Genomic DNA, 27733 nt, shown 5'->3' on the forward strand with positions numbered 1-27733 from the left:
GTCAAACATGTACGCCTTTTAATAGGATCATAGCGTAAAATCAAGTGAGCAGAAATTTTATCAGAAAAGTCATTTTGTAAAAAAAAAACCATATTTTTAAGTAGTTTCTGCAAGAAGCATATGTTGCCGTATCTGTTTCGAATTAGATGCAATTCAATGATTTTACAGGCGACAAGTTGGAGAATTTCCTTTTTTTAGAGATATTATTTCCCGATTCTCTTAGATTTCTTTTACTTGTGCATTCAATATTGGTTTTCTTCATGTCTAATTAAGCATTGTTTAATCAAAAAAAAGTAATAAAAATAAATTACTAAAGAAGAAACATGGAAATTCGTGCGTTAAATCTAAACTAAATGTGTCATTAGAATTGAACTGAGCTGCTAATGAAAGATAAGTTTTGAATATTAGATAATAGAGTGCTTTAATTCATATAAGCAATGCATTAATTTTTAAGATTTTTTGCTATATATTTCTGTGCACGGCTTTTCCTGATATGTCATAAGCAAATTTGAAGCATACATAAGTTAAAAGGAGAGTGAGTTTAAAGTTTTAAAGAAAACTTAATTCTGTTTAGATAGCGCACAAATCTTACATTTCATGGTACTCCTTCAGATTAGTGTTTTATTAAGCACTGAAATCAATATTATTAAATTTTAAGAATTAATTTTTTATTTGAATTATTTAAGTGCTAAGGGACTTTTTAATGCTTGTCTTTTTTAATGCTTGTATTTAAAGATATTCATCGCAATAAAAAGTTACTGAAAGTGCTTTAAGTGAGTTACCACGAACTTTTTATAAGTAGAAATTCGATGGGATCATTTTGACCCCTGAGAAGAAATCTGGACAGCTCTCTTCATAATGTTGTACATTTGTAAAAATTAGTTACAACTAAACATATCCTCATATATATACTAGCGATTGATCAAGTAACTCTCCTGACGTCATCAACAATGAAATTCGCTCCACGACATGACAACTTGATAATACTTCTCGGTAATGTTTGACACGCAGGGAAATGCTTTATTTCGACGAGGTTGAATTGGATCTGGTATCTTAACCGTTTTATTGGTAAGACTGTGTCATTTTAGTGGAATGAAGACAGAAAAAACAGGCCAACAATGAACACTATCTACTGAAGTTTATGGTTAATCCACTGAAGTTAAGGTTAAAATTTCAACTATCAAAGTGTCACCAAACAGCAATTGTTTCGTTCAAATGTAAAAGCAATTTTCACCCGTCATACCTTGACGGGAGATTTTCTAGTTTAGAATAAATTCAATAATTTAAAGGATAATATTGAAGTATTAAAAAAATAGTAATAAAAACCTTTAATACAACCAGCGCTGTTTCATTTTGCGTTTCAAAAACTAGTGACTAGTGCTCTCTTTTATGTACAACACTATTTATGTACAACACTAAACAGCACTATTTTTTAGGAAAAGTCTAGAAAGGATTGCGCTTTTTATGAAAATACAGAGGAGCAGCCAACAGAAAAAGTTTGCTTGGGGTTAAAAATGACCCCTCCTGTAATTCTAGTGTCAAATTCAACGAACAGCTTCAGGTGCCTTGTTTACAACATAATGGGGGTTTAGCATTTCTGAAAGCGTCTCAGGCAGAACTCTCTCTCCTGGTTTCATCTGATGTAAATACATTGTGGTGCATTTGATTTCTGGCCCGCCTGCACCATTTGCTTTTCAAAAAAAAAAAAAAAACACTTCTTGTTCCTCTTAGCCAACGCTGCTGAGCCATTAGGTGATACGTGAACCAGCGAAGATTGGAAAAAATACTAAGCAGTGAAATGTGGGGAAAAGTGAAATTATTGAGACAATTTAAATTGAGAAACGTCAAGAAATTCGAAATTCGTTTTCGAAATTACAGAAGATAAAGAAAGAACAACGTATTTTCTAATAAAACTTTTGGTGTAATATATTTTAGTAATAAAGCAGTGGTTTTCGAAGAAAAAAAAACTTTTCTGTATGTGAAGAAAATTGTCTTATAAGAGAACAATATTAACAGGACACATCCTCAGGCTTTCGGTTCTCTTGGCTTCTTCGGTTATATTTTAGGGAAACAAAATCGTCAGCAATATTGACACAGCTTCCGAAATTCATCGTTTTTGTGCATGTTCCAACATGGTTTGCATAAAATCCCACTGACCCACTGATCATGCATGTATGAAGGTATGTACTTGAAAAAGGGATTTTGGTCATTCTGAAGAAAGTATTATTCCTCCCTCCTAAATAAACTACAATATAAAGTTGTCTTCGTTTAAATACAAAAAATCCAAGCAATGCTTCCATTCGACGTGATTGAGGTATCTATGTTTGAAAGATACTTAATTTAAAAATTAAAAATAAAACGTTTGTGACATAACCCGCGGGATTTACAAATGTATGCACATCAAAAAATTTAACTTTCTGAACAAATAATTAGCATGTTACTGCCCGCAAAATGTAGTAATACATAGCACATTAGGTTTCATTTAAGTTGACTCGGATGTTTCAATGACCATTTGTCTTCAGTTCATGTCTTGATATGATGAAAATAAACATTTTCCCCCCATTCAACATTAAATATATCTTAATTCTATTCAATGGAAGTTATTCAACAAATATTTAGATAAACAAAAAATTTCGCCCACGCTATGCAATAATCCGTAGCTAGCGCAAAATTGGAATATATTAATAAATAAATAAAATAAAAAATAAAATTATATTGAACGTAATTACATTTTAAAATTTCAAAAAATGTAGCTCTATTCTTATTCATTATAGGATAAACGGCAGCAAATGTTCCAACTTCTTTTTACGGAGCAAACCTCTCAATTCTGTACTTAAATTTATGCGTGAAAATTCGCAGAAAATAAAAATTCTCTCATCTTTTCCTTTCAAGAGAAGACTACGGATATTTATTGTCGGTTTGATTGATGGCTTTGCTTTTGGTCGAGGTTAAGGTAGATGGGTTTTGTAATAAATCGTGATGGTGACTGCAGACATCTTTTCTTCGCACATAAAAACGGTTTCTTGGCAGTGAACTCCAAAATTGTTTTTTAAAAAGTTGTGTTGTGATACATTTCAGTATTTTTAACCATTTTATTTATGCTCATTTTTAAAACAACACAATTTACTTTTATTGTTAATGATTAGTAGCGCATTTTGAGAATTTAAATAATCTGATTAAATAAACAAAATAAAAATGTACGTTTTCTAGTTTTTTGCAAGTAATAAATACCGAGTTTTTGTTTACTTTAACATTTTTCTTTACTCTTTAGTTTGCAGGAAATTATAACCTTAGATCAGGAATTAGTAAATGGAGGGAGCCAGCCCAATCATTTGCTTAGCAAAAGCTGAGGCAAAAAACATCCAAGTCAAAAGCCCCCTCAACAACGACGAATGGTTAACACGTTTTGAGTGAAACTTGCAAAATATTCATTATTTCATCCAATTTTTTGCTTTGAAGTCTATCATATGACTTGGGATCTTTGCATTTTATCTCTTCTTTATCAGTATAACTAGTAATACATTGCAATAAAACGCCATGTACTTTGCAGTAATAACAAAGCTGCTAATTTCCCAAGAGGCTGTTTCGGCCAAATTTTGACCAGTGCTGTGAATATTACAGAACATTAGTTTTGCAAAGTAATTTCTAACAACACTGAGTATTACAGTACGATGTTGTGCATAAGCCAAAAAAAAAGAACGTATATTCTCCTACAGAACATTAGGTAAAATAAATTCTAACGATACAGGTTTACAGAAAAGAATTTTCAGACAAAAAAAAAATGCAAATTCATCCTTGCATAAATTTGAAGTCAAATCTACTACCTCAAGTGTATCAAGCTATCGCTTAGACCACTCGACCACTGAGCAGGTGAAGCCATAAGAAAGCGGATACGTTTAATTCAATACCGATTTAACCATATTTGACTTCTTTAAATACAAACTACTACACAATTATTTTGGCAGAGGTATTTCCACATTTCTGCACCTCAGAGCCAGAGGACGTAGGTCAAATTATGGTAATTTTACAAGAGAGAGGAAACATTTTTTTTTCTGCACGTGCAAAGCATGGGATCCGCGCTCTTTTAATCCTAGTAAAAAAAATTCAAAATGATTTTTTTAAAAGAATTACGTTTACACGGCTTGATGTGGGATAGGCTTCTTCATACAATGCAATAAAAAACGGAAAATCGCAATCTATGGACTTACGTCAATCTGGCTCGGAGGTACAAATTTGTTTATCGTCCATCTATTCACATCAGTTATAGCATTTGTTATAACAACTCTATACCCTAATACATTGATCAAACGACGTAGTGTGACTTCTTTAATATGACTTTCCATATTAGTTTTATTTTTATTAAGTGTTGAATGCATGATCTGGATTTTCCAACATTCAAATGAACCAGCAGCATGTCATCCAGTAAATGTATATTATGCATAGCAGGCATGTACCTACTAAACAACTTGCATGGCCACCTATATTGGAAAACTAATATTTCAACATATTTTTATTTAAGAAAAGTTTTTACAACAGGTTATTTAAAATGGTACCAGTTTTAAGAAGCATATAGACGTAAGCACCAAGGGAATAGGCGTAGGAGCAAGGAATCCACTAGAAGAAACGAACTAAAAGATGATTTCCAAGACAATTAACATTTTCGTATGCGTCAGATTTAGCAATGGTACGGTTCGATCACGTGATGAATTTGACACTTGATTTGTGAACCGATTCGATTTTGTCCCGTAACTGGTCAATACAACAACAAAACATTTTGACCGGTACCAAAGTCATTCTGAATGTCATTATCAGTAAAATATAAGTTACTGAATTCTTAAGTATAGTGTGTCATCGAAGCTTAGAACTAACTATCTTATTTGATTCAACAGAAATATCTTATCCATACTGAATGCCAGTGGCGCACAGAAGGGAATTGTCCAAGGGGTCCGGATCCCTCCCATTATGCTTGCTTTTTTTTCGATTGATTACGATTCTATGTATTTTGTATATAAAATAATTCCAAAGAAAGGTAACAATCATTTGAGTTTTAATAAGTGAAAAGGGGAAAAAAAAACCCTTCGCTTGTAAAAGTATTTAAATATTGTGCACTTTTCTTACGAAGAATTTCTTATCAGAAGCAGAATGGTGATTATTACAAATGGATACACTGTTATAACCATGCTTTTAGTTTTGTGATTACAGATTAAAAGAAGCTTCTATGAACTTTTATAACAATGTGGTGCTTCTACAACGAAGAATTTACTTAGCTAAATCCATTTTTTATTCATGAGAAAAATAAATGAGTAAATTATTTTAACAGTTTTTATTGTATATTGTTTTTCGTTCTCGAGAATCGAAAAAATCAAGACAATATGTTTAACTGCGTATTGGGGTATGATATGAAAATGAGGCTTTTGATTATGGACCCTCCCGTTGCAAAATTCCTGTGCGCGCCACTGCTTAATGCTGTTACCTAGAAGACAAATTATTTTACATTGTTGTGGTTTAAATAAGTCTATTACCTCTTAGTTGTCCCCACTGTTTCGCCGAAAAAATATTGCGCTCAATTCCCTCCTGTTTACCGTATTCAGTTTTGCTTCTTGAGATATTAACATGCGGAAGGAAATTTCAGTGTCGGCAAAATGGGGGGGGGGTATACCAAACTTTATGCGCATATCAGTTTGATTACTACTGCACGAGTTAGTATACAATGCAAGAAACAATGCTTTAGTTTTTTATAATCAAAACACAGGTCGAAACATTGAATTTACTTTTAGTCATTAAAACAAAAGCAATAAGGGTCTCTCCATAAATGATGTCACACTTTTTTGCAGCATTTTTGACCCCATATCCAGATTTGTCACAAAGTGTCGCAATCACCCCCTCCATTCCCCCCCCCCCCCCCCAACGTCACATGTCAAGCAAATTTTTCCTTAATATTTCCGTATAAAAATGCGTGATGTCACACTGCTTTTTACCTCCTTTTTTCCTTTTGTCACAACTTCACGAACCCCCCTCCCCTCAACGCATGACATTATTTGTAGACAGCCCCTAAAATGGCTTATCATTGTGTACACAGTGCAAAATCAATAAAAAGAATAATAAAACAGCAATACTTTAAACAAAGTAAATTTGTTCAAACACCGAAGGAAAAGGTTTACGTACCGAGACAGAGTAGTAAATTGTGATGACTTTTTCAAAGTTCTGTATTAAAAAAACCCGAAGTTTAAGTATAAACCCAATATAACTGTCAAAAATCTTTATTGTATTTCGTTTTCCTACTGTAACAACAGAAGCAACGCCATAAAAATATATTACTCCTTCTTACTTTGAAGACATTTTGAGCTTACTTCCATATCATGCACCAGTTTTATTTACTGAAAGAAATGTCCATCTAGAATGTATCGAAATACTTACGGCATAGGAGTGAATTACACTTGCTCCACTTTCCTCGTAGCACAAAATGGGGCATATTTTCAAGATTTTCAATACATTTTTGTCTTGCAGACATTTTGAACAAAGAGTTTTACAATACTAATCATACAAGTCATTTTTCGAAGATGTATTTGCATATAGGGCCTCCTTCGGTAGAGACAAATGCTTTTTTACAGATTTTAAATAAATCAAAGGTTTATAAAATTATATTTTCGTACATAAACTAAAAATACGTTTTAGGTAGTTTGTTAAAATATTTAGCGGTATAACTTTGATATACTCCCCCCAAAAATTACGCGCAGAATCTGGCACTCCCTACGGACTTTTTAGGGTTGCTGTTTCTTATTTTGGTGTTGCCAATTTAGATTTTTTCAGCTTTTAGGTTTTTGCTGTTGCCAAATTTAGTATTTTCATGTATTTTGTACCATTTTTTGAGGTTTTTTAAAAGTTTTGTGGCAACAATTTTTGGATTTCATATATTTTTTTGCTTGGCGAGAAAAAAAAGGCTCCAAATTTCCGATTGGGGGAGGGGGGTATATCAAAGTAGTTCCTATTTAGCTGAGTTCAGCAAGGTTTTCATATAAATCAAATTGTGTTTTGACTAAAAGTAAAATGACAAACTAACAATATATTAAACTTAAAAACGGAACTTATCACACGAAAAAGATGAAATAAACTGTTTAGCTGTATTTACAAAATGCAGCAGGTATAAAAACTCGAAACGTGTTGCCAAATTGCATTTAAAAAAAAAATCATTAAATAAAATCATTTATACGAAGCTTTTTGTTTTAAAATAATTTAAAGGCTTAAATTTAACATAATGATACTCAGAAGCTATAGGTTTGTTACTTGAAAGTGACATTTACAACTTTGACTTAATAGAAATATACATGTAGATTCTTACAATAAACAGTTCTTGTCCAAGTATTCTGTGCGATAGATTTATCTGCATTTAATTCATCATAGAACAGAAAATAAGACTTAAGAATCTCCATTTTAGCTGTAGTAGAGATAAAGATGTTCTTTTTTTTTCTTTACATTTTTGTACCTTACGTTTTTTGCAAAACAAACATGGATATTGAAGCGTAAATCGAAAATTAATTTTTTACTACGAGAATTCATTTGAATTCGATAACCACAAATCATAAACAAATTTTGTTGCAAAACTAAATCTTTCATTTATTTATTAGTAACTTCCAAAATATTTTTGATCAAGGAAAAATATCTTGTAAATATGTTACTTTCGTCCAAACTAAAGGCAGCTCTGCTATTTTTCATATTTATCATACTTTCATGTTAAAGAACTAATAATTTTCTGGATGAAATTTAATATGCGTAAGAAGTAATTAGTTGAAAGTTATTATTAAACGTATATTACGTTATGGAATGGAAATAATCTACTAGTATTATATTGTAGCGATTTTCTTCTATCACACCGTTTCATTGTTAAAACTATTACATGTGTTTCCTAACATTAAGAAAACCAGTCATTAGGCGATGAAAAACAGTCTGTAGAGTTGAAAAGCATTTCAGAGGGCGTTATTGACACATAGTCGTTAAAAACTTCTTTTGACTGGGTCGGTCAAAGAAGTAGGCTAGAATATGTCTGTACACGCGTGAATTTAAATACCCCACACACAGCAGTCACACGGTGTAAAATTTGGATACATTTGGGATCATTCTTGAGGATTCTTAAATTTTTGGAAGAGTTTTACTAATGAACATTTAACCTGTAAAGGTAACATTACCGAACAAAAATTAAACTTACAAGTTTTTTTTTTTTTTTCGGTTACGAATATTGTTTACACAAAAGCATTTCTCAAAGCAACATTAATAGAACATCCTGAGAGGTTAAATAATTTGCGATGAATTCGGTCGCTTTCTTCGCACAAGATAAGATTGTATTCTGCATAAAACACTAATACTACATATTAATTAAAAACGTAATAAATATATGTAGCATTCTAATCAATAACAAAAATACCCCTTGTTTCTGAGCATTGCAGGGCTAATCGCAAAGTTTTATTAAAAATAGTTTAATATTTCTAAGAGAGCTAAAAGCCTGTAAAAAATGTCCTTGCATATATGATTTTATAGTCTAATATATATATATATATATATATATATATATATATTTCTATATTTTCTTGAAAACAGTTTTCGCTTCTCCCGGCAGATAACATATCTTCACTAACCCGACTGCCGGTTTTCATGGTCGTTTTAAATGATAAATAGGAAGAAGAGTTTGATAAGTAAGGTTTCAACAATGGATTGGGACAAAGGTAAGTAGTAAGGATGAAAAGCATCTTCATAAAACTTATCGGAATGAAAAGTTACAGCCACATTGTAGCAGTTAAATTTTGAAAAGAGATTTTTCAGGATAGCTGATTTTGTTGATTTATTTACTTTATTTTTTTATCTTATTGCTTTGCTTTTTATCTATCTTTACTGAAAACTAATAAACAGCAATACACGCTTGCATAGCACATGTATATATAAATGATTTAAAAATATTTCAGAGACTATATCGTGATGTTATTCTGAGAAATATGTTCATATATAAGGATAATAATTCAAAAAAAAAAAAAAAAAAAAATGGGTAACACTGGGGAAAAATTTGTAAAATAATTTCTGTTAAGTTTGGTTCTTGAACTGTTTTATAGTTAAACCTAGAGAAGTCGTGTTTCCTTTAGTTACGTTAGGGCTCCCGCTTCGGTATTTTCCCCGCCGTAGCGATACGTGAGACGAAAACAGAAGAAAGAAAGTGCCGGGGAGAAACTGACACCTAACTAGGATGGTGCGCTATTGGTTTAAATGACAAACATACATTTCCAAAAGCTATAAACCTTGAAATATTGAAGAAAATTCTCGGAACTAAATGTGTGAGCAAGGGGAGAGTTTGACCTTTAGCTACACAGATGGGCCCCATTATTAGAATAAGGGGTGGTGGGATAGAGTGAAATATCTGACAACGGGCGGGGAATCGACCGAAGTGCGACTTCTGTAGGGTTAATTAGATGTGCTGATTTCAGAACTGTATTTACTTTTCTTCTACCACATTAAGTTTTTTCTCTCATCTAAAAATGTAACTACTCTCCGCGGAATTGAGCATGGATCGAGGCCCAGATCTATACATTTTAGACCCCCCTGCAACAAAATTTGTAGGGCCCCTCGCCAGAGGCCGGCAGTATATATTTGCAACGTTAATTAATATTAGTGCTAGTTTTTTTTTTCGATAAATAGGCTTGAAATAATATCATTTAATAACTCACCATTGTGGGAATAGTAAGTTTACATTAAAACGGAAAAGTCAGCGATGGGTTTTTGTTTGATATTTTAGGATAGTTTGAGAGTATCTTTTTTAGTAAGGTTTTAAATAAATAAATGTGTATTGCATTTTGGCTTTAATTTCTTGAGTCTTCTTTAGAGTAGTGGTAAAACAACTTTTTTTTTTTGGCTGAAACCTCTTTTGGCCAAATATATTTTTTTCACCGCTAAAAAAATTTACTGGGTGCGGAATATCTACTTCTCGTACTTGGAAAGGGCACTTTGTGGGTTGAGGTGGGAGTATGGTAATGGAATTCTTATCGATAGATAGCAGTACACACCGAATGGACGCCGTATCCCCGATACAACTCCCACAGTGCCCTCTACAAGATTTTTTACTTATCGTTAACTGTATTTTTAATTAAGTTGTGCAGCAGAAAACTGTATATCGTCGCCTCAGAGCAACAGTCAGATCTAATCCCAAAAATAAAAATAAGATGTCCTACTCTTTCTCCGAGACGACGATATTTCCGTGTCATCAATGCAGCACTGAGACCTTCAATCTGAGTATGAAATAGAATGGGAATTTTCAAGAGCATCTCTATTTTATAAACAAATTGATAGAGTTGTAGACAATTTTTTGTTTACCTGTTCACTAAAAGAAACCGGATTAAAAAACAAACGTCCTGGCTCCTTTTTTCGGACTCTGTTGATTAGCCAAAGCCACTCAGCTTAGTCGCGTGATCTAGAGTCTCTGTATTCGCTGTTCGCGTTATGTTTCATGCCAAATGCCCATCAAGGCCCCTGAGCCGTAAATACTAAACAGTTATTGCAAGTCCATTAGAATCTTTCCGAAAACAAATATCAGTACTGTATGAAATATCCTCACTGGAAAACTTAACCCAAGCACTGTTAGCTAAAACATTAGGTAATAGAAAAAAATAATAAAATGTATTTTCTTTTTTTCCAATGAAAACCTCCGACCTTTAAAACCGCATGTATCGAAACAATGGCTTCCAATAGATATATTTTAGGATTTTGTTTTGCGTTTTCTCACAAGAAGGAAACAGCAGATAAGGGAGAGCTGAATTTTCCAATAAGATTCTTCTAGCCTAACGCACCGTGTGTACACTTTTGTTTCAGAAAGGTTTAGATTGTATACCTCAGAGAGAGAAATTTAATCCAAACCTACATTTTCCTGCCGCGTAGTTCCTCTCTATAAAAACTTCTTAGATTCAATATGGCTATAGTAGAGCACTATAGGTAATACTGAAAGTAGTGCTAGGAAGAAAAAAAAACATGTAATAATTCACTATTTTGTTTATTTCTTTTTTGCTAAGTTTATTGTTACATTTAAAAAACAATTCAAGGTACTAAAAGACCCTTACAGTTTTGTAGTTTGTTAATACACTGGTGGAAAATTGCTATGGACGAATCAATCACAAAATGGATGGCAGGGAAAAGATGGAAATTAGCATAAGTTTGGAACACAGTAAAACGAGCTGTGAGTATGCAGATTTTAGACTCATGACGTTGCTGGTTACGTGATAGAGCTGATAAGCGATGTAAAAGATTGGGCGCGTGATGACCAATGTTGTTCAAAAGCAAAGTTTGACGGGAAATAATCCATTGACGAACTTGCATTTTTCAGTATGTCTTTCCGACAGCCCTTAGATGGTTTTATGGGTAGCAGTGTGGTCGACAACATCAAAAAAGTGCAGAAAAATTTAGATGTTGCCAGGGAGTTCGACGTCAGCCACAGGGCTGTTTCTAGAGTTTGGAAATCATTTCAAACAAATTGAATGGGTAGCAAATGTCACGAGAGAGGTCGTGTACGCAATACGACGTCAGCAGAAGATTGGTTCTTAGTGCTAACAACGAAAAGGAACCAGCGCAACACAGCTACTGAGGTAGCAAAGCGGTTTCCTGCCACTATTAGCTAGCAAATATCCCGAAAATCTGTAGCCAGACATCTGAATGCAGAAAAACTATACGCCCGTCAGCTTGTTTTGTACATCCCATTGTCTACAAGTCAGTGTTTTTCTCTTTTGTAATGATGTCTTCAGCATCGCATTTGGAGAGAAGTTGACTGGGATTACGTGTTGTTCATGTGTTCTGTGGTGCTGTGGGCGATAAATTCGTTTTCATGGATGGCAACGTAACATATCATTAACAATCGCCGTCAAGGGATGTCTAGCTCACTCAAAATATTCAGCCCATCGGATGGCAGGCACGTTCTATAGATCTCAGTCATATTGAAGATGTTTGCTATGCTTGAGGCGCAGCCTTGCTGGTCGACAACGCCCTCCAATAAGCAAGAACACCCTTATACGTGACAGACAGAAAAATGAGATAAATTACCCTAACAGCTGCTGGATAATGTTGTGTAAAGCATCACATGACGTACGGAAGCGTGCATCACTCTCCGTGGTAGCTATATACCATATTGACATTTTACGCTGGAAGGCATGGGGGCGATAATTACATTTATTCACTTTTACGTATTCAGCCCAAAATGACCGTTTCGTCCTTTGAACACTTTTTAATGCCTTCTGGATTTTCAAGCACAATAAAGTATCGTCATTTCAATGTTCTAGAATTCTGGCATTCGTTTATTTTACTTGGCATCGAATTACACTTTCTTTTTTACGCGTTAAATAGCCCATTGGAATCCGTCCTTAGCACTTGTCCACCAGTGTAAAAACTACGATCTGAGCATTGTTTACAGTGTTGCATATTTTCCAAATGCTGAAAATAAAAATCATTTTTGTTTCAATCTCCTTGTGCATTGGAACAAAAAACGAAAATACTGATATAGTACCGGTAAACGAAAAGGACTAAACAATGAAAAGTTTCGAGGTCTTTTTTTTTAATAGTTATTCCAAAGTTACATTGACTGTAATTCAGAAGAAAAGAACAATTGTTTCACAACATTTCTTTTTTGACGTTTGATGTGATTTAGATGCGGAGAGTTTTCCAGGCAATTCAGGCGTTTAGTATTCTTAATCTCCAGCTGAAAGTAACCGTGGTTGTAAAAGATGCTCCTAAAAAAACAAAGAACATAAGTACTCCCTTACTAGCCATTTGTGAATGAGGTTATACATTTACATTATCAATTCTGTCGATTTTCTACACATTAGTTCCCCATTCAGGCCTCAGTTTAAATGTTTTTCTACAGTTTATTCTCATGTCTAACTCTCACTAATCAAAACCTTTTAAACATAGTGCTGATAATATACTAAAGACATTTCATATAAATTTACAATGACTTACTCTTTTCGTGTTCTAGTAAAAAAGAAAAATACACAAATTGAAGCAGTGAGAAGCAAAGGGATATAAGTGGACATTTTCAAGTTTTGAGTAAAACGCCTTTCACGATATCATCCTAGGTAGACTTTCATAGAAAAGTTTATCTGAATCATGCTGTACAGCAGCATCTACCAGGGTTACTAGCTTTATTTGTCGCCCTAAGACAGAGGAGGGGTTCACCTACCATTTGTACTGGCTATCTCCATTTTTTTAGTTTTTCCGCTAGCATCCCTTTGCTTCTCACTGCCTAAATTCATCCCGTTACACAACACGAATAGAATTATTTTTACTATATGTTTTACTATAAAAAAAAAGGTATAGCTACATGTGTAAACTAACTGATAAGAATAATGATTATAAAGGAATTTAAATTTAAGGTGCTTCTGCCCTCTTTGTCTTCCAATTTGCATACACGATGAATTTCTTTTAAAAATAACATCCTGCGTACGTCCTGAATAGATACTGTATAAATTAGTTAAACATTTGTTTAAAGAAAAGTGTTAAAAAAAAGTTTTAATCACTGCAAGTCAATCTAGATAATTAAACTGCGCGGAAAATATAAAATAAATGATTCGTAAATTCCAAAGCTATTTAAATTTCATTACAGTTTTTACTTGCCCCTAAGATTTGAATAGAAACAAATTAAACTCATTTAGATTAAATTCCCTAATGTTGGATTAAATGTTTCATTAATATCACCAACTAAAGAATCGACTCTGCAAATAATTACTTTGATGTACGCTTGGAAATTTTTTTCTTTTTTCTAAAGCACTTCTTTTATGGTTACTTGGCTGCATTTCAAAACGTTTTGGCAAAATGTCAGTAGAATTTCCAATTTCTTTAAGAGATGAATTTTGCAGAATAATTTTTTGATAGCTACCTTGGCGACAGTTCGGATATGATATTGTTCTAGTGTAAAGCTCAAAATTCATTGATTAAACTACTTCTTTAAGCATTGATTGTTTTAAATTTTTTAAATTGTACGGAATATTTTACTCTATGGAGTAATTTAATCATATTAAGGTAACGAAATTAAAAATTGTTCCAAACTCAGCAGAATAGTAAAAAATACTATAGTTTTCATTACTCTGCAAGCTTTTCATGCATAATTATAGTATCATTTGTTGGTTATACATGTGCATTGCTATTTTAACGTTACGCTTCAATCATATGCAACAGTTGTCACAAGACTTAATAGGGTGTTTTTGCGTAATCTGATCAAAAGGTTTGCGCACATTAGTTGAAGAGACTGATCTTTGTAATAACAATGCAGTTACAATGTTTACAACAATGATAGCACTAAAAATGACAGTGTTGTGAGATTTTTTCATAGGCATTTTTCCAGCGAAAGGAAATATCATAACCCAATTATTAATGCATCAAAAAAGCACAATTTTTGAAAATAAGCAGACATTTTAATTTAAGAAATGCATTAGTTGTCACTGATGCATCTCTTAAATTAAAATGAATGTCTTATTAAGTCTTATAGGGTGTTTCTGCGCAATCTGTCCTTATAGGGCCGGATAGTTTGCGCCCATGAATTGAAGAGACTGATCTTGTCAATAAAGATGCAGTTACAATGTTTACAACAATGATAACACTTAAAATGACATGGCTGTGAGATGTTTTCATAGGCATTTTTCAAGAGGAAGAAAATATTTTAATCCAATTATTAATACATCAAAAAAAATTACATTTTTTGAAAATAAGCGGACATTTTAATTTAAGAAGGGCATCAGTTGTCACAATTCTTATAGCTTGTTTCTGAGCAATATGTCCTTACAGGGCTGGATAGTTTGCGCATATGAATTGAAGAGACTGATATTTGATATAACGATGCAGTTACAATGTTTACAACAATAACAACACTTAAAATGACATTGTTGTAAGGTTTTTGCAGAGGCATTTTTCAAGCGGAAGGAAATATTTAAACCCAATTATTAATGCATCAAAAAAAAGTACAATTTTTGAAAATAAGCAGACATTTTAATTTAAGAAGGGCATCAGTTGTCACTAGACTTATAGGGTGTTTTTGCGCAATCAGTCCTTATAGGGTCAGATAGTTTGCGCCCATGAAGTGAAGAGACCGATATTTGTAATAACGATGCCCCCCCCCCCAGTTACAATGTTTGCAACAATAATAACACTTAAAATGACATCGTTGTGAGATTTTTGCATAGGCATTTTTTTAAGCGGGGGAAAATATTTTAATATAATTATTAATGAATCGAAAAAGCCCAATTTTTGAAAAAAAAGCATAAACTTTAATTTAGAAAAAAAAAAGAATAACGTCTGACAGTAAGTAAATTGCATCTTAGTAATGTATAACAGGTACAATTAAAAATTAGTACATTTTAGAAGCAATTTTTCTCTCTTTAACTGACCGAAGTTCTCGTCATCCACACAATGGGTAGTCCAACTTTTCTAAAATGCTGCTAGCCAAAATGGTCTCCTTCATACCCATTTCGGCACTAGAGACAACATTAACATCTTTTCTGTCACTTGAAGCAATCACTTTACCAGAGTCATTGCTTTGCTAAACTTCAATCTCGTAACAGCTCAAAGTAATATTTGTAAAAACACAAGGTTTTGATGAAAGCTTATTTTCTGAAAATATAGATTAAAACAGATTAGGATGTCCCTTCCTTGTGGTTTATATCTTCCTCTCTATCTTGGGTAATACACAGTGCTGCAGGCCAAAATATTCTCCTTGTTACCCATTTCGGCACTAGTCACTGTTTAGTTAAATAAAACTGTTTAGTAAATCGCGTCACAGCTCCAAATAATGTTTTGCTAAAAGATTAGGATTTGCTAAAAGATGATTTTCAGTCAATATAGATTTCAGCAGAGAATGCGTTTATTACTGTGCTATTCATACTTTCTGCTTAAGCTCTGGTAATACCGGGTGGTTATAAAACCAGTATCTCTATTTGGAGCCGTCTGTAACTTGAAGGAATCATCCAATTGCAGCCAAAATTGTAACACTTTCTAATCCTGAAAAGGTGAAATATGGTATAATAAAAAAAAAAATTAGTCATTACAATCACCGATAGGTGGCGCTGCAGCCTTCAAAGATGTCGTTGACAGTGCAAACACTGTAGTAATCTAGTAATCATGAAAAAATTAAAGAAGCGGTCATTTCTGCCACAAACGTGACACGAGATATCTCTCAGTTTGCCAAATCACGCTTTGATTTTAAAGCTGCTGATACATATTGGGATTTTAAAGAACGCTTTGGATCGTTTGTTGTTTATCAATTGCGGCAATTACGGTGTCTTTCCGAAGCGGTTTTTATGCAAGATGGAGCCCAATTCCATATTGGGCGAGCAGTACAAAGTTTTTCACAGCAACATTTCACTGATGATAGGGTAATAAACCTGCATTTTCAAATATCGTGGTCTGCTCGGTCCCCTGATCTGAGGCCGTGTGATTTTCGGCTTTGGGAGTTCTTGAAGTCTAATGTGTATCGTGGAGGTGTCGCATACCACAGTGAACTAAAAGATAACATTACTCAACATGTGCGAAACATCACTTCAGATAACTTGCATTCCGCAGTTGATAACTTTGCAGACTGCCTGTATTGTGTTCTTCAGCTTAATGGTCAAGTCGTGGAACCTGAACTTGATCGGCACGGCCATGCGCAAATGCCTGTATCAATATTAAATAAACCACCCAGCGTTACATACTAATTCTTTCCTCTTGTATTACACATTATAAATTCAAAAGCGACACCTGTAATTTTTCAACTAAAACTTTTTATTGCATCATCCTTCTTCCCCCTTCAAGATTAGTAAGTGTACCAATTTTGTTTGCAATCGGATGATTCCTTCTTGCTTCAACAGACTGCTTCAAATAGAGATACTTATTTTATATAACCACCAGATACACTGAGATAATCCGCCGCTTAACTCAGGATGTCTTTTATTAACGGGTAAGGGTCAACTTTATTTTACATTTTCTTTTTCTTTACTGAACATGTGTTTTCTAGCTACTGCTTCAGCAAAGTTGTGCACCAACATCTTTAAATCACTTCTAACACCGGTTATTTATTAGCAAAAAAGGACGAGTTGTTTAGAGCGTAGTTCTGTTGATGCGGAAGCATTGAGTTCGAATCTCCACTGGCCGAAAAATATCGCTTTAATATTGAAAAATACAAAAATTGTTTAAATTTATTTTGCTTCATTATTACGCATTCTTTTTTTGCATCCAATAGATTCAGAGATGGTGGCCAGGAAGCTCGGTTGGTATGAGTGTCTTTCTAATAACATGTAGATCATAGGATCGATCCTCCCATGGGGGGGGGCAAAGGCTAGTGTTTTAGATTCATGTTTTTTTGCTAATAAAAAAATATCGTTAAAGAACCGCGTTCTTGAATTTGTTTCGTCGTGCAAAAAAAGATCATTTTTAGAGTTTTCAGCATAAACAAATTAGCTGTGTAATGTCTCCTCGCGTGTAAACGAATGAGAACAGTGCGTCTTCTTTTCTTAGTAGCAGCAGATGCGCTAACAATTTTAGCTTGGTTGGAGAGATTGAGTAGTCTTTTGTTCGAACAACAACGTTGCTAGAAATAACTCTTGATGCTACCATTTTTCGTCTATGATGGTAGCATCACAAGAAGCTTCTTGGAGCAAGAGTATTTTAATCTATTACCATTCTTTTAAATCAAGAGACGCTATGACGCTATGAAAATTCAAGCATTAAGCTTGTTTAAGCAATGCAAAATTTGAGACATTTTATTATAAGCGTTCTAAGCAACTAACATGTGCTTTCATCTGCACGCTTGAATACTGCTCTAACATACCTAGATGAAGTCCCATCGAGCTTACTCAACTCTAACCTCCCAAACCCCTTTGAGCGCAACTTTTCCGCCCGCGCAATCCCTACTAGCTATATCTTGATTATATATTGCACAAACATGACTCGAATATACCTCTATATACTAGAAAAATATCCGTCAAGGTATGACCGGTGAAAATTGCTTCTACATTTGAACGAAGCAATTGTCTGTTTGGTGATAGGGTTAAATTTTTAACAATCAAACTAACTCCAGTGGATTAACCTTAAACTCTAGTAGATAGCGTTCATTGTTGACCACTTTTTCGTTTCTTCGTTCTCCTAAAATTAGTGTTACCAGTAAAACAGTTAATTTACTGGATCCTGGTTCAGCATTGTCAAAATAAAGCATTTCCCTGCATGTCAAATATCACAGAAAAAATATTATGAAACTATCATACCACGGCGCGAGTTTCATTGTTGAAGACGTCATAGCGTTACTCGTTCTGTGAGTTTGCTTTTATATATGTAAGGATTTTAACATTGAAACAAAACCTAAAAATATCCAAAATGTTTATTATCCCCATTAGTGTGCGCAAATTCGCAAAGAATTGTGATGCAACCCAACAATATAAGATAAAGCGTTGTCTACAAACACATACATACGTATTTGTATTGTCTTCAATCGGTTTCATCTGTAGACGATACCAGTCAACACTTGCAAAAAAGATGAATAAAATATGTCATTGTTGCAAGATATTAGTCAATTTCGATGTTAAAAGAAGAGAGTGGTGTAAAAAGAGGTAATTCTTTTACAAATTTTTAATCATAGCTTTTCTACAATCAACTGTAATAGTTTTTATAGTACAAAATTGCTAATCATGCTGCTCAATTCCTTTAATGTGAGATTATGTATTTCATTTTCAAATCTTTCCTCTTTTGATTTAGATCACTTTTATTTTATTATTCTTTTTTAGTTGACACTAATTTTATTTAATTAAAAAAAAAAACTGAGATACTTTTTAAAAAATCATTTTCTAATCATTTTCTTCAGAAACAATTCAGACATTTTTTAAAAAAATTACTTTTCAAATTTATTCTTAGGTATAATTATTCATATTTCCATTATAATTTTTCTGATTTTTGGCTTTGTGTTTGTCCTATTTTTAAACTTTTTTTCATGTAATGTTGGCTACACTACTTCACTGATGATTGTCTACCTTCAAATGTATTATCCTTTGAATAGTTTTAGTAGGTGGGGTTCTGGCTTAAAACATTCCAACCATTGTCATAGAAAAAGTGAGATGTAAGTCCAATTTAATGTAACTTCATGCATGTGTGATGAAACATGAAAAATACGTCAAGGAAATGGAATTGACTTGTTAATCGACCACAAAATATCTGAACTTCTATATTTGGTTAAAATAAGCATCTCATTTCTATTATACTTGTTCTAGATACATTATATTTGCTTTTCTTTAACTTTAGCTTGGAGACTGGTTTTTTACAGCCATAATTTTCTAATAATTATTCAGAACTCCAAATTGCTTTCTAATCGAAGTGTATAAGAATATGCTCTGCCACAAATTTATAAAGTTAAGTGTTTTTTTAAAACTTATTTTTACTTTTATCAACCTATGCTTTTGTTACTTAAGAAAGCTATTGGAAAATTTAAAAGTTTTTTTTTTGAGCAATCACATTGCTTATTGTTATCACTTGACTGTTTTGACGTCCTTTGGTTTTATTCCCCTCCCCCCGCCTCCCTCTGCAGCACCACCGTCGGCCGGCCTCACGATGCTGCTCCTCTAGCGAAAATAGTCCCCAGGTGGCGTCCATATCGTACACACACACTCCTACACACACATACACACACTCATGCCTGCACACAGACACACACACACCTACACACACACTCATGCCTTCACACAGACACAAACACACACGAACACACCTACAAACACACATACGCACACACTCATGCCTGCACACAGATTCAAACACACACGCATATATACACACACCTACACATACACTCATGCCTGCATATAGACACAAACACAAATGCATACATACACACACCTATACACACACACACACACTCATGCCTGGACACAACCACACACACCTATACATACACACACACTCGTGATTGCGAAAAACATAATTTGAATTCAAGAAATCAAAATTCAAATAAATTATTACTTTTATTTTTAAGTAATATTCTTGGGAGTTGATACACTGTTCTAATCACATTTGTATAGTTTCAACAAAATATTCTCCCTTTACATAAAAACGAGCTGATGTGTGCCTCACATGACTTCCTTTTACTCCAATTCAATGCCATTTTCCCATTATTGGCAATATTAATATGAATCAATAGTTTAGTCTCTAAATATCACCAACAGTGGCCAAATTGAAACCAGGTTACAAAAAAATTGCCAAATTTGTCATCAAATTGGCGACAAAACTTGGCGACCAAAAGACTGGGGATATATCGTCAAGTGTCCGCCAAATTGTACCAGCACTTGAGTTTACATCGAAATTAACCAGTGCAACCAAACCGAGAAGATCTTGCAATCATTCGGGCCCTGAAGGATGGCGCTTAACCCCCTCCCCAAAAAAGGGACGAAAGACCCCCTTAGAAACACCCGAATGCAACCAAAAGGACAGGTGCACAACTACACCCACTGCGAATCTACGTACAATGTTTCCACTTTCTAGGACATACCGTACTTGAGTTATGTGACATACATACGCTTATCCGCATATACGCACATTCATACATAAGTACATGCAGACGTCACGAGAAAACTCGTTGTAACTAACTCGGGAATCGTCAAAATGGATATTTGGCGTTTCTATACGTCCTTATACACTTATCCACGTCCGATCGAGTCGATAAAAAAACTTAACATTCATTCAGGGATGAGCAAATTGGAAATTAAGGTCGATTTTTGAGCGAAAGATTTTTCGCGAATGCAATACTTCCTTTTTTGTAAAAGAAAGTAAAAAAGCATTACTAAAAAACAAAATTCAGTATAGTAATAGTATGGTATCAAACAAGTTCACATATGGCAATACAGACATTTAGGGGAATATGGCCCAAAGCGGTAAATTAAAAGCAATTTTTGCATTATTTCTGAAAGCCAATATTTATTTATTATCAAACCCTACAAACACTTGAAAACCCCGCTTTGCCCTACCCGGGGACTAAAGCAAGTAAGTCGTTCGGGTAAAGCGGATAAGCGTAACTGATTGTGATTTGGTACATTTGCCAATCAAATACGAAGTTATAAATAATTAAATAAAATAATAATTGCCATTATAAAAAAATATATATAAAATAGTTATACTTATCCCATTCAAATTGAAAATCTAAGTCAGCACATTTTTTTTATAAAACATGAGGAAATAAGGGTAATGACAAACTTTTTCTTATAAAATCGCACATACGTTAGCAATTTTTAAACATAAAATAAATGTGTATTAATATTTTAAAGTAGTATTTTATTAAAACACATGAAGTGCCACATATGTACAAAATAACTGTTTTTAGTGAAGGGTCAAATCCTGCTACTTAGCAGTATATTTTCCTTTTTGGTAATCTTAACATTTTTTTTAAAATTCACTTTATTTATTGAACAGCAATGCTAAGATCCAATAGTTTGTAGTGAAGCAGCTTAATGACTAAAACTTAAAAATAATTCTACCGTCTTAAACGAATTTTAAAAATAGTATATACAGACCATGAATTACATACATATACCAACAGCATAATTGCGACATGCACAGGGTGCAATTTTGCCCCTGCTTTGGGGTCATGAGTCTAGAATAGTCCCCCCCCCCTAATGGAGCTGAAAAAGATGTCCTCACATTGAAACTGAAATTAGCTTGTCACTCTAGTATATAAAAATAATTTAATTTATCCTCGGTGTGTGGTGCAGTTTAACTCGTACGAAAAAGGTATGAGCAATATTTCAATCGTTATCAGTGTGAAGGTAATCTCAGCATTAATGAGGGAACATTTGCTTCCTGCTTTGTCGTTGCTATGCCATAATGATGAACCGAAAACAAAATGTAAAAATGTATTGTTTGGTCTTTTTATATATGTTTGTAGAGCTAACAGCTTCATACCATGAATTGTTCTTCTTCTTGTATGGGGAAAGGAGCAGTCTAATAATTTGTAGTAACCCATGCTGAAATATAAATAAAAGTAATACAGCATGTAACTTATAACGCAAAAATTACTTACAAGAAATATAAAATAGAAGCATACAAGTGCATAAACCAGTGTTTTTTTTTCCTCTCTCTTTTCGTTTCAAAATTAGAAGAATATTTTATAAAAAAATTTGAAAGCAACTTGAGAAATCAATGGTATTTATATACATTTAAAGCTATTCGTTCCTTAAATGATATTTGCAAAGTACTATAATTCAGTCATATTAATTCACTAAGAGGGAAAAAAATGGATGAGACCATTGCACGAAAAAGAACCCTTCGTAGCTTACGTGGCGGTTCATATATTTCATTAAAAAATGGTCTATTAATTTTTAGTAACCCATGATTAAATATGTATAAAACTAAAGCAACATTTGGCTTATAACGCAGAATTACTTAAAATCTTTAATAGAAATAAATATTTAATCACTACCAATTTTTTAAAGTAATTAAGAATTACTTTTACTTTCTCGTTAAGGAAAAAAAACCCTAAATTGATTTATAAAACGAAACTACGGTGAATATGTTTTATTTAAAAATGTCAAGTTTTGTAACTTCGTGGTGTCAGTTTAATGAAACTTTAGTAATATTTTTTTAAAACTGGATTAAAGGGAAAAACGATAAATTTCTATAAGTATCAAATTCAAAGCAATAAATACAAAATCTAAAAGCAGAAAGGGGGCAATGAATTTAAATAACAAGAATAATAATTTATATTTATGCGGAAGATTTCTAACTCTTATATGCGAACAATTCATGTTTCTAGTAAGAAATTTTCTTACACAGTTTCTAAAAATAAAAGTGTTCCAACGTATGTGGCTTTTATACGTTACAACTTATCTTGGAAGAAGCGAATCCTGCAATCTTTTGCACAGGGCCAAAGACTCGCCTTAAACTCTTTCACCCATGAACTCTTTGGCAAACATCTTGCTTTTCAAACAGGAAGGCGTATATCCGTTACTAAAGATCAAAAGGGTGGAAATTCTATCTGATAAGCCATTTTCTTGAAGAAATGTTTGGTGTCGCTTCCTTTACGACGCTTATGTTGTCTTTTGAGCTGTGAATTCAGTGCACTTGAAGAAATTTTGACACCTTTTGGCCGGAAATTTTTGTTTTTCGAAGTTAGGGCTGTTGTTTATTGCAGAAAATGAAAAAAAAAAAATTGAGAAATATATTCCTATAATGATCACATTCAAAACATTCTTATTTTTAACTTTGCTCATTTTTGTTATTTATTTATTATTTTTTTATTTTTAAATATGCAATACCTAAAATTAAGTTGCTCTTAAGTAATAATATTTAAAAATTAAAATCGATGGAAAATTCTTTTCGCAGCTTCTAAAAGGTGTTTTTTTTAGAGGTATAGCGCTTTAAGTTAGCAACACTGTTTGATACGTGTGCCATTTTGATAGCTGTCACTTGTTTTGTGTTCAGTTTGGTTTGCTCTTTCATCATGAATAGACAACAAGACGGTGCATGCCACAGAGCGCGTGTCACAATTGATTTATTGAAAGAAACGTTCGGTGAACGAATAATTTCGCGTTATGAATGAACCCGTGAATTGTCCTGAACTTCTCTTTGCTTCAGGAGAGTCGTGCACGTTTCTGTTTCATGTTTATCTTTGATCTTACTTCGTAGATCCGCAATTAAAACTGCAGTTAATGTAACCGTCCAAGTGTAGTTAGCGTTGATGAAAGAATTGTATATTCAGTCCAACACTTATTTACGTAAGAAGCATTTTTCAACGATTATTTTGGACAATTTGCTTTAATGTGGGTACATCTCTGCCAGGCACTACAATTTTTCTACCTCGTTTACTTCGGTTACTTTTTAGTTGGTCAGTCCTTCTATATTCCTTTAAAATCTCACATACCATAGATTGTAAAACGTTCATTTGAATTGAGTTAAATAGTTTTTTTTCTAACTTTAAGAAATGATACAATATGTAACTTCGCTTTTTTCCTATTTATCACCATGACGACCCATTTTGAGCAATAAAAGGCTTTTACAAGAGCGTAAAATTATCCGGGCACAAAGCTTCATACTTGTGACAAAGTATAGGGTAACAGGTATGCAAATATTTTCGCTACTTTTTAAAATTCACATTGAATGAATATAGATTATTCTGATTTTTTGACCCATTTAAAAAATCTATCTATCTTTCCAATGTGTTAATGATCCATAAATTGTTAAAATAATGCCTGAAAAGTTGTTTAAATTAATTTAGCCATTTATTAATAACGAGTTTTAGTCTTTCTGATTTGCTTTTTTTCATTTTTCCCGACTCAGGGACAAGTTTTGTTCAAACAGTTCTGATGCATCAGAATATTTTGAGTTTGAGTTGTATATATATATATATATATATATATATATATATATATATATATATATATAATATATATATATATATATATGAAGCATCGCAGTTTATATAGTCAGAGTCGCATCACACCAGGCGGTTAAGAACCCTCCCCTACTATTTAACTTAATTGGCAGATACAATTAAGACACTTTTTTTAGGAAACTTTTAATATAGAATTAATGAATATATCTATTTCTGGGGATGCACTGCCCTAATTATTTTTCACTTTATCGAAAAATTAATAAACAATGGAGGGAATTTAAGTAAAAAATGTATGGGAAGGTTCTTTACTAAAGTTATGCGACGCGACTCTGACTGTGCAAAATGTGATGTTTCCAAAATGATATTATTACTTTTTACAACGGATTTTTTTTTTTTTTGCATGGGACTTATAGAAGTGAGTACTGTACCCAGTGACAAAATTGCTAAAAAAAAAACCTTGGGGAAAAAAAAGATCGGTTTTCGGGATTTCTTTAAATATTTATGGGACTAATACCCCCTTGAGTCTTCCAACTTTCTCTAAATATTAACTTTTCTTTCCTTCCAGAAAAGTGTAAATGACTAATATAATGCTATTTTCCCCTCCAAATAAAAATAATGGCTATAAAACTGTAAAAAAAAATGAAAAAAAAAAAAAAACGAGGGACAGTATTTCTGAAATGTTAGACGTGTAGTGGAAAACGGTGGTCATATTTGAATTTAGAAAATCTTTTTACATAAGAATCAGCAAGAATTACACTCCTGTTTGTGAAAATTGCAACACCATGAAGGAAGAATCAAAGTTGAATGAAATTTAATACACAGTTGAGTGGTAATGGTAAAAATAAATGATTATATTTTCAAACGAAACAAATAATAAAAAGAGATAGAAATTAGTATTTTGTGTGGCCACTACGCGCCGCAAAAAGAACTGCTACACGACTCGGCATGGAGGGAAACAAAGTTTGATTATCTGCCTCCGGAAGAGCATTCAATATTGTTTTTATGCGCAACCAAGGTTCGTCTGTCGAAGCAACAGGACGAGGATCACGAGCGAAACGCCGCCCAACGTATTCGTTACAACAATTCGTAGCAATTGTGATTGTCCATGATATGCTATGGCACCCCAGAACTTAACTCCGGGTGTTCGTCCACTGCGATGTTCGATAATGCACTCCGGAATGTGAAGTTCACAGGCATAGCCTGACACAAATTCGGCCATCATGGTGTCAAAAATTAAAGCGAGATTCGTCAGAAAAGCCGACCTGTTGCCAATCAGCACTCCAGGTCCTATGCACATTGGCCCATTGTAGCCGCAGCCGGCGATGGTTTTGCGTGAGAGGAATCCTGTATAAAGGAATCCTTGCGCTCAGCCCAAGTTGCAGCAGACGTCTCTGAATTGATGAAGCACACAATGAAACACCTGTAGCTGTTGACCACTGTGCGGCCAATTGTCCAGAAGAAGCTGTTCGGTCCGTCAGCGCCATACGCACCAGGTGTCTGTCATTGCTAGCTGACGTCACATTTCGGGGTCCATTCCCGGATTTCCGAGTTGTCCGACCCTCGTCCGTCGACTGCTTCCAAACACGCATGATTGTGCTGCTGTTACGTTGCACACGAGCGGCTACTGAACGATAAGACAATTCAGCTTCACGAAGGACGACGATTCTGCCCCGGTCAAACTCCGAAATTTGCTAAAGTTTCGCTTTCTTTGGTCGAAGAAGCATAGTAAAGATTCAGTTAACGTTTACTCTAGCCTATAACCACCGATCATCATACACGCCTCGCTACAGTCGTCTATTTATATTCGGTTCGATCCGCCGTTAAGAGGGTTCTGCTCAGCATATGCATGCGCTACCAGTCTGCAGTTCTAATCACTTGCATATTATGCCCTACTTTACATTTCCTGCAATTTTCAGCTCACTCGCGTAAGTCCTTCGTGGTGTTGCAATTTTCACTAACAGAAGTGTATATCAGAAGCATTTTGGAAATTCCCCCCCTCCCCGCTTAGTGACATTAGAGAATACAGGGTACAGTTGTTATTCTTATACAGTTTCCTGTTTCTCATTTTAGTTACTAATGCCACGTGCCGAAATAAAATTTCATGGACAAATTTAACTATTTTCCATTGAAATACTGATTTCAAACCTTTTTTTTTTAATGATTTTAGTGCAAAAAATTAATAAACTAATAAATTTAAAAAAATGAAAACTCATTTTCAAAATGTATGAACTGGACTCAAAGATGTTTAAAATAATACATAAATGAATCAACTGTTGTGCTGACGCACTAAGCAACGAAAAATTTTACGAGTTATTTTTAAAAGAAGAGTTTAATAAAAATTATTGAATTTTTATCCAAAATGGATGGAAATCGCAGAACTGATTTACAGCTACTACAAGCGTACTTAAGTTTGAAAATTCAACATTTTTTTTTTTGTTTCAATGTTTTAAACTATAAACGAATAAATAACTATTATATATTTAGGTTTTAAGTTTAAGAAAATCTTGTGTTGATAAATGCTGTTTTAGGAGCATTTATCTAAAGCAAAGGCAATAACTGGAACACGTCTTATCACAGATAAAGTGAATGAAACTTGATACTTCTTCGTAATGAATAAGTAAGTTTTATTACAATATTTACTCAGTAAGTTTCAAACTAAACTGAAGAAAATGATTTCAAAACTAACTTTTTTTACTATTTATTTGTAGTTAAGGACAAATACAGAACCTGTAAAATTCCTTGTATTATTTGAGCGCATAACATGAAACAGAAGCAAACATGATTCGAGTCTTTTTAAGTATAAAAATATATTGCAAAAAAGTAGCATATGATATTTTGGAACAAAATGATTCTTTTAGAGCATCAGATACTGTCAATGCAAATAACCAGTTTTTAAGGACACTCAATTTATATTACATAAAAGGAAAGTCATGTTCTTTTCTCTTTTCACATCCATCCATATCCCATCTAATAAATAAAGTGTTGAAAGTATGTTTGATAAGAGGTAGAAGAAGGTTTCAGAATTTTTAAAAAGTAAACGTGGATCCGAGAATAAAGCAGAAAATTTAAACTTTTAAGCACTAAAAAAAAAACAAAAAAAAAAAAAAATAAATAAATAAATAAATAATAACTTTTAAATACTAAAAAGCAAAAAAAAAATAATAATAATAATAATAATAATAACTTTTAAAAAACAACATTTTTTTATGTATTAAGATCAGAAAAACGAAATGAAAGTACGTCGAAAAAAATTCATAATAGCGAGATTTTTAGACGGATGGGTGATTTAACTCTTTAGTTCACTTTGAAAGCACCTACTGACTGTTAATTACATGTTTTTTTTTGAGTATAATTTATTTTAAAAGCTGTCATTATTCTTATTTTTAT

The sequence above is a fragment of the Uloborus diversus genome, chromosome 7 (genome assembly GCF_026930045.1).
Source record: "Uloborus diversus isolate 005 chromosome 7, Udiv.v.3.1, whole genome shotgun sequence".
Lineage (NCBI taxonomy): Eukaryota > Metazoa > Arthropoda > Arachnida > Araneae > Uloboridae > Uloborus > Uloborus diversus.